This window comes from Asparagus officinalis, chromosome 2 (assembly GCF_001876935.1).
Source record: "Asparagus officinalis chromosome 2, Aspof.V1, whole genome shotgun sequence".
In the NCBI taxonomy this organism is placed as follows: Eukaryota; Viridiplantae; Streptophyta; class Magnoliopsida; order Asparagales; family Asparagaceae; genus Asparagus; species Asparagus officinalis.
Window position 1 is genome coordinate 15,734,464 of NC_033795.1, and position 9,777 is coordinate 15,744,240.

Consider the following 9,777-nt stretch of genomic DNA (forward strand, 5'->3'; position numbering starts at 1 on the left):
GGACTGAGGATGAGGCTGAGGGTGTTGAGCATGATATTGGTGATGCAGAGAGGGAGGTTGGTCTCCCTCCTTCTTTCTTCGAAAGAGGGTATGTAAATCCTTCCATTGCTCACAGTGCTCATCATGCTGATCCATCTCAACCACAAGACACTCCAAAAAGAAGGAGGGAGAGGGTCATTATGACATATCCTAATCGAATGACGGTAGAGGTCCTTAGTGGAGAGGAAGAGGAAACAGATATAACGCCTCTCGCTCATAGACAAAGACCTCGATCCACAACTCAGGTTCAATCTCTAATTCCTCCAACATTTGAATTACGCACCAAGCATCGTCATGAGAGACCCGAGTCTCTCGGAGAAGCACATCCATCAAAGAGGAGTAAGAAAGTTGTACATCGACAGCGTACTCCTCTATCTGCCTTAGAAGCGCAATCCACCCATCATGCTTCTTCTGACGAATAAAGGAATGACTTGTTTCTATTTACCTTTCGTTATCTCTATATTTCTTAATATTTGAATTCATCCCATACTTGGTTTTTTGTAGGGAGTCAAGAAGAAGGAGAAATTCGGGTTGACATTGCTTCTCTCGGGGTTATGGAAACCGAGGAACCCATCTTCGTTCAACAGATACACGACGTGATGGATGATGAATCTGCTGGTGTTCAGACAACTTCTCCTACTGACATCAATCTATCAGATTCAAGCGTAGGTACGAGTATTTCCCATTCGAAGGACAATTCCGACAGATGAGTGAGTCGGAATGCGTACCTCTTCTAATGACCTGTGCACTTTATCTCCTTTTAGTGAAACTAAAAGAAGCATGTGCGAGTAGTGTCGAGTCCACCGTGGTCATTGAAGGTAAGATTGATTTCTGTTTCATATGGAGTTATATGCATATATATGTATTCATGATTTAGTTTACCCTATAGATGCCGCTACGAATGAACCGGCTGAAAGAGAGATTATTCACGTTGCTGAGGTTGATGATCTTAATGAACATAACCTCAATCTCGATCTTTCAGAAGACGATCATTAGTATATCTCTAACTTATTGTCGGGGAAAACTCTTGGTACGACTACAGGATCAACTGTTGGAGTTGGCTCAACTGAAGTTGGTTCCTCTGGAGGTAAGGATTTTATTCTGTAACCTCTATTGTCTCTTTGTTAGCTAACTTTACATAATCATATGAATGTTTAAATTATAGGACCAGTTGTTGAAACTGATACTACTATAATTGTTGGAACATCTGATAAGCTCGAGGGTCATGGCTTCTTGTTGTTGGTAGGAACCAAAGCCAACACCCAATCATCAGTTCCTGAGTCTCAACCTCTCACTCCTTTAGACCCAATGATGATAAAAGTTACTGCCACCACCAAGGTCAGTCCTGTCGCAACAACTATGAAACCAACCAAAAGAGTTGGTACCTCGACAGCTGTTGTATCTAGAACGCCTCCATCCGTTCATGAAGTTGAAAGGGCGAGAACAACTATAGAAAAACAAACCGACGAAGTCTCACCTAGAATTAGTGAGTTTTATCAATAGTTGTTCTAAGCTTCTAATTAATATTTCAGCATATTTATTGTGTTTCTCTCTTGTTTGCATAATCTTTACCCCTTCTCTCTGAGAATTTCATAGATTCAGATCTGAAATTAATGAAGATCCCGACTGTCGCGTCAGCTGATGTAGCGAGTACGTTGATGATTGCTATTCTTAAGAAAATCTTAGTTACTCAAGAAGCCGAATTGATATCATCGGGACGAGAAAGCCATGCTAAAGGCTATCCTATTAGACTTGGTATGTTTCAGTTTACCATTGCTTTTGGATTCTAAGTCTCGAATATTAATTCAATTATTCTTTTGAGCACTTATTTTCTTTTCTCTTATTGCAGTGCCTCCTTCATCATTACTTGAGTCCATCAAAGCTTTGACATCTAATAAGGATCCGGACAATGCCTTTATCTGTTCAGATGTCCAAAGTTTTGGCTATTTCATGAACCTTATGATTGATCGAATTCTTCATCGAGGGTCATCCTTTGATGATTTTAGGAGGTCACTCGATCGGCACATGTCAGGCATTAGAGAAGATGGATATCCCAAATTGGCTGATTCCATTGAAGCCTGTTTGTTTCAGCTGAAACAACAAGTTGAACACTTGAAGAATCTTCAGATCAGCGGTGTTTCTTCTTATGTATCAGTCCAAATAGATCTAAGTCTGCAAGTGTGGCATGGCTCATAAAAACCGGCAGAGCTCGAGCTTCAAAAGTTAAGAGACCGTGTAATCCCGATGAGATTGGGTATTGCCAAGAAGGTGCAGGCTAAGGCTAATTTACTCCGATCTTTAGAACTACGTTGAGCCCATATAGCTCGCTTGGATAAGGAACTTGCAGAGGCTAAAGATGTTGAGGGTATTCTGGAGCTTAATTTGGCTAAAGCTGAACGTGTCGAAACAGACTTATTCCGACAGCTAGAGCTTCACGATAAAAAGCTTACCGAGACAGAACAAGAAGTTCTCCAGGCTCAGAACACCAGCGAGGAAACTTTACGAGCTAATTTGAAAGCTGAATTTGAACAAGCTTATGCAGAGGCGCTCTTAAAACTCCAAGGGCAAATATGTAGTTACAAGTTATGTTTAGATTAAGAACATTTCTCTTGTAATGACATTCTTCTTGCATAGAACTTTTTTCATGTTTTTTCTTATGAATAAAGTGAACTCTTTTGCTTATTGAAATTTTATTATGATTACTTATTCTTGTTTAGAATAAATAAATATAATACTCATAGGATTTTTGGCAAACTCTCAGCCACCAATGGATTTGGTTTGCCTTTACCGACTACTGTTTGAGTCGGGCTAGTATGTGAATTATCTAGATTCATTTCACATATAACGTTAAGCTAAAAGAATTAAAAACTCTTAGGCTTTATGCTACATTGTTGAATATGTAGGCTACATGTATTAGATATAGGCTTATCTCTAATAAGAGTTCGAGATAACATCCCCATACATAAAAGGCATGGATTCAGTGGTTATTAACTTAATAATAATCACCGGCTACGATATTGAATACGTAGGCTTAGTTGTTTATACTGGAATATACCACCCGACAACGTGTGTTAGACGCAGACTTATCTCTAATAAGGGATCGAGATAATGTCCCCTATGCATGAAACATGGATTCGGAAGCTATTGGTGGGTTACGTTTTCTTGATAAAAAGATGAACCCAAAATTAGAGAGAAAATTTTTTATATTCTATCTCCTGACCTCTTTTTTGTTGGTAGAGATTAACCCGAAATTAGAGAGGAATAATTTTATATTCTATCTCCTTGCGCAATAGGAACTCAAAGCGGGAACTCCACTTCAAGAATCTGAAAAGTAAAACTAAGAGAGGGATCTCCACTCTGAGAATCAGAAAGATCTGGATAGCTCTAACTTTTATAGTATTGATTACCCAGTTTGAAGATGAATTAAAAAAATGAAATTCCAACTTCAGTCAAAGCTATAACATTTGACTAAAGAGGACTTTATGGGAGTCTCTCGTTTATCGAAAGGAAGTTCCGGTTTTAAAAATGGACCTCTTGTTCATGGAAAGAATCGAGAGGAGATTTTGTCTTTGGTCCTAACTGTAGGAAGGTTTTACCAAGTGGAAGTTGAGACAACTCTACCTTTTATAGGCTTGATTGTTCAAATTGGGTTGAGGCCTCTTTATTTATCAAAGAGGACTCTCGGTTTTAGAAGTGGACCTCTCATTCATGGAAGGAATCGAGAGGGGGCTTTGGCTTTGGTCCTAACTGTAGAGAGGTTTGACCAAGAAATAAATGGGAGTGGGAGTACAAATCACAATGAGAATGTTGATTTGTACAAATTATTCAGCAAGGGTTTTCGATGTCAGGTGATAAGGACCTAACATGAAGGGGTTCAATGATTGCTCTGGCTCAGCATATTGAATCTTTGAATGTTACATCATTACTTCAACAATGGGAGTGTTAAAGGCTAGATACAGTAAGAGTTTGAACAGTTTCAACCGTGAAGAATTTTGGTAGACCCACCATCAATTGATTTGATCAGTGAGGGATTTTGTGGTGGAGGACCATGAATCATTAAGCACTCCATGATTACACCATGGAGATTTCGTGAGGAAAGATTGGCCATATGCAGTCATTGAACCTCATCTCAGCGAAATAATGTTTGGAAAATTACAGTGGTAGATTTTTAATCATTTTTATACTAATTAAGAATGAATTATTCAAATGATCAATTTCTGTCTAAAATAATTAACTGATCTCGGGTTATCCTTAAAATACCTTGTACAATATTCTTTAGGAACTTCCCATTTAAATAGGTTATCATGAACGTACTAAGGGTAGTACTTCTTTAGAAAATTCCCATTTATTGGCATCATGAGTTTGTTGCCATCTTGGATAATCAGGCTATATGTACCGTTTGAATAGACTGTTTCTATTACAAATTACCCTTCCCATTTAAGTTGGAATTTTCTTTTCTTCTTAGAATTAAGAATCATGGGTCTCCGAACGGCAAGAACCAGGTCTCCTTCCTTGAAGCTTCGTTGCCAGACTCTTTTATCAAAAACCCGAGAAATTCTAGCCTGATAAAACTCGATTTGTTGCTGAGCTTCCAAGCGCTTTTCATCTAACATCTCGAGTTCTTCAAGATGTTTCTGATGTTGTTCTTCTGTTGTCATTCCCGTTGCGAGAGCGATACGGAGAGAGGGAATTTGTATTTCCAAAGGAAGGACAGTTTCGTATTCATACACTAGGGAATACGGGGTTGCTCTGGTTGACGTACAGACAATGGTATGATAAGCCCACAGAGCTTCGCCAAGTTTATCGTCTCAGTCTCGCTTAATGACTTTTACAAGCTTTGACAAAATCTTGATAATTGTCTTGTTAAAAGCTTCAGCCAATCCGTTAGCTGTGAGATTATAGGCCTTTGATGAAACATCCTGAATTCCGAATTTACCGCAGAATTTAAAGAATGCGTTGCTAACAAATTGAGGGCCATTGTCATGCACTATTCATCTAGGGACACCATATCAATATATGATATGGTGTTTAATGAATTTGACAATATCGCTCGTCTTTACTTCCCTCATCGAGACTGCTTCGGCCCATTTTGAGAAATAATCAGTGATTATCAGAATGAAACGGTCACCATTGACTGAAGGTGGGAAAATAGGACCTACTATATCCATTCACCATGTTTCAAATGGCCATGATGTTGCTGATGGGTGCAAATGCTCCGGAGGTTGGTGCATGTGGTTTGCATATATTTGACATGCATGACACCGTCGGGCGTAGTCAACTGCGTCTTTTACTATGGTTGGCCAGTAATATCCATCGTGCGTAGCATTGATGGATATTGTCATGTTACTCTGTTACACACGATGGATATTACTGGCCACAGAGTTTAGGACCGGGTTGGTGTGCACCACATATTCCATCGTGCGCTTCTTTGAGTGCTTCTTCTGCTTCTCTACTAGATAGACAACAGAGTAATAGACCATCATATGAATGTCGATATAATATTTGTGTCGTAGCGTTGTTGTAAAATCTTAGTACTTTTCGCTGAACCGAATCCCTTTCTTTTACATCTTTAGGTAAAATACCATGTGGGACGTAATCGATGATAGAAAAACGCCAATCTCGAGCTTCGAGTTCAATTCTCGTTGAATGTGCCTCTTTGATAATTGAATCGTAAATTAGCATAATAAGCTGGTGAGTTCTCATAGTGATTAATTGTTCAATCTCGGGATGCTGTGCCAAAGATACAGATAATATCGCCAATGCATCTGCATATGCATTTTGAAGACGTGGAATATACTCGATGAAAAGTTCTTCAAACGGATTTGTCATTTCGATGGTTGTCTAGTGGTATGGGATCAGATCTTGATTTCTAACCTCATACTCTCCTTGTATCTGATTGACTATCAGTTGAGAATCACCAAACGAAATTGCTTGACCTTTAATCGAATTTTGCTGTTTGAAATGTATATCGTACTGGGATAAGAGTAGAGCCTACCTGGCTAAACGCTAATTCATAGAGGCCGGTTGGGTCATGAATACTCGAATTGGGTTCACATTGGAAATGACATAAATTTTCTGTCCAACTAGATAATGTCGCATTTTCTAAATTGTAAACACAAAGGCGAGATATTCTTTCTCAATCAATAGGTATCAAGATTCGGCGCCTACTAACGTACGGCTTAGATAATATACTGCTTGGTCGTGACCATTATCACTATCTTGTGCAAGCAATGCACTTAACGAATGGCTAGTCGCTTTGACATAAATCAAAAATGGTCTGCCCGACTTCGGTGCAACGAGAATAGGCGTATTCGCTAGATATGTTTTGATATCCTTGAATGCTTTTTGACGGGCTTTATCCCAAATGAATGATACGCCTTTCTTTGTGAGTTTGGAGAATGGTTGATATTTTTCTGAAAGGTTCGATATGAACCGGCGAATATAAGCCAATCGCTCCTACAATCCCCTGAGTTCTTTAAGATTTCTCAGGGGTTGCAACTCATGTATCGCCTTCAACTTGTCGAGATCGATGTGGATATCTTTTGTGGTGACAAAAAATCCAAGAAATTTACCACTGGAAATTTTGAGAAAGGATTTAGTATGGTTCATTTTTAATTGGTGACTCCTCATGAGATCGAACATTGTCTTTAAGTCGTCAATGTAATTGTTTTTGTCACGGCTTTTAACAACCGAATCGTCAACATAACATTCGACGCTTTTCCGAATGTGTTCTTGAAGGATCTTCGTCATCGCTCGTTGGGGTGTAGCACCAGCATTCTTTAAACCAAAAGGCATGACTGTATAACAGAAAACACCTAGGGGTGTCCTGAACGCAGTATGCTTTTCATCGTCCGGGTGCATCTTAATTTGATTGTATCCTGAAAATCTGTCCATAAATAACATTCTCTTAAATCTGCATGTGTTGTCAATGATGACATCTGTAATCGGTAGGGGGAAGTCAACTTTAGGATGGCTCATCGCTTTGACATAAATAAAAAATGGTCTGCCCGAATTCGGTGCAACAAGAATAGGCGGATTCGCTAGATATGTTTTGATATCCTCGAATGCTTTTTGACAGGCTTTATCCTAAATGAATGATATGCCTTTCTTTGTGAGTTTGGAGAATGGTTGATATTTTTCTGAAAGGTTCGATATGAACTGACGAATATAAGCCAATCGCCCCTGTAATCCCCTGAGTTCTTTAAGATTTCTCAGGGGTTGCAACTCATGTATCGCCTTCACCTTGTCGAGATCGATGTGGATACCTTTTGTGGTGATGACAAATCTAAGAAATTTACCACTGGACATTCTAAGAAAGGATTTAGTATGGTTCATTTTTAATTGGTGACTCCTCATGAGATCGAACATCCTCTTTAAGTCGTCAATGTGATTGTTTTTGTCACAGCTTTTAACAACTGAATCGTCAACATAACATTCGACGGTTTTCTGAATGTGTTCTTGAAAGATCTTCGTCATCGCTCGTTGGTGTATAGCACCAGCATTCTTTAAACCAAAAGGCATGACTGTATAATAGAAAACACCTAGGGGTGTCCTGAACGCAGTATGTTTTTCATCATCCGGGTGCATCATAATTTGATTATATCCCGAAAATCTATCCATAAATAACATTCTCTTAAATTCGCATGTGTTGTCAATGATGACATCTGTAATCGGTAGGGGGAAGTCATCTTTAGGATATGTAGTGTTTAGATCTCTGAAGTCAATACAGATTCTAATTTTCCCATTCTTTTTGAGGACTGAGACAATATTTACTAACCAATCAGGATGTTGTTCTTCCCTGGCGAAGCCCGAATCAATCAATTTCTTGACTTTTGCTTCTATTGCTTCCATAAGTTATGGACGAAATCGTCTCTGTTGTTGTTTGACAGGTTTAACATCTGATTTTATGTTAAGGTTGTGCATGGCCACATTTGGATTAAGTCACGGCATATCTTCGTAATTCCAAGTGAAAACATCGATGTATCCTCTAACGAGGGCGATTAATTCTTTTTTCTCATCCAACGGAAGGTTATCACTAATAAATATGGGTATCGAATTGACTTCATCACCCATGTTGATCTGGACTACTTTATCTTCAGTAGGAGGTTCCCTCTATTCGAATTGATCACCATATTGAATATTCATGAAATGTATCCAGAGATCTTCCCAAGTAGGCAATTGATCATCTTCTTCTGTTGTAGAAGGATCGATCATGGCCATGTTCGACATTAAGCCTTTGAACATTTCTCCAATGCTAATATCAGAATCCCAATTTGAGGAATAGGACAAATACCCATTTTTACTTGTTAGCTGATTAATGATTTACCAGCAACATTCGTCATCAGATGATGAGATATAGCCCAAACCTCTTCTGTAGCTGTAATAATTATCAGATTTTTCTTTTGGTACATAGGCAGGGTGGGGTGGTACCCGAGTACCTTAACCAAAATGAAGACCATCACCGAGCGTGAGGTCATATCCTTGATTCTTCATGTAGTCACTTGCTTGTGAACTATATCTGAAGAAATAACGTCTGGGCCCTTCATCATCAGTATTGGTTTCCAAGAAGAGATCGGAGGGCGGGGATGATTCTCCTTTACCAAAGATTATTTCCTTTCCACCCCCTGCTTTCGCAGGTAGGATTAGAGTTGTTCTGAAGGAATCCTGGATGCACTTCTTCATCGTGCAAGACGAACAAAGTGGCATGTGTATGTCAGGGTTATCATACAGTTTCTGTATTACATCATGGAGACAACACGAGTACTCTAAATCATCATTTATTATCTCATCGGTAAGTTGCCAGTTACAACTTTCATCAGACGATTCATCACCTTCAAGATCGATTACAAGAGGTTTAATGTCATTTAATACAAGACCTTCACTATAATCGAGCCCAGCTTCAGTATTAGCTTCTTCTTCGCTATCCGTACCATGGGCCGATGGTTTAGTATCGGACTCAGCACCATAAAGAAGTGAGTCAGTAAAGTAATTTTTTAACCCCTTAAATGGTTTCTTATCCGTGACCACCGTCTTAACCTTGTTGTTAGTGTGAACATATTTCAGGCACTGATGGAGGGTAGAAGGAACTATAACATTGTTGTGGATCCAAGGGCGACCCAACAACAAGTTATAAGAAGTCTCTGCATCAATCACATAACAAGTGACTTCCGACTTTAAATCTCTGAGTTGACACTTCACCTAGATTTTTCCTAAAGGCCTGGACCCACTGGTGATGAATCCATAGATAACGGTTCCCGTAGAGGCTAATTTGTTGGCGGGAATTCTAAGGTGGTATATCAACCGAAGTGGCGTGATACTGATAGTGGAACCCGGATCAACTTGGATCTGGTTGACAACGCTTGAGCCAATATATTCAGTAAAATATAAAGGCCTGTCATGCTTCAAATTTTTCACTTGCATATCCTCTTTGGTAAAAGCAATGCAAGAAAATTTCATGGCCGCCAAGTTACAGTGTTGAACTAATGACTCCGGCTCTTCAGGGATCAGATTAATCTGCGTAAGAAACACATCAGAATCAGCCAAAGGTTCTTGTAAACCTTATCTGGTATCTTTTCAAAGACGTAGCAACTCGTACAAAGTGATCCTTGCTGGGATATTAGCTAACTGAGCCATGACATCACAATGGTAGGAAGAGTTCGAACTTTCCAGTTTATCTCTTCCAATCGGTCGATTGAAAAGAGACTGCTTCGGAACTTGAACTTCTTTGTACTAAGGTTC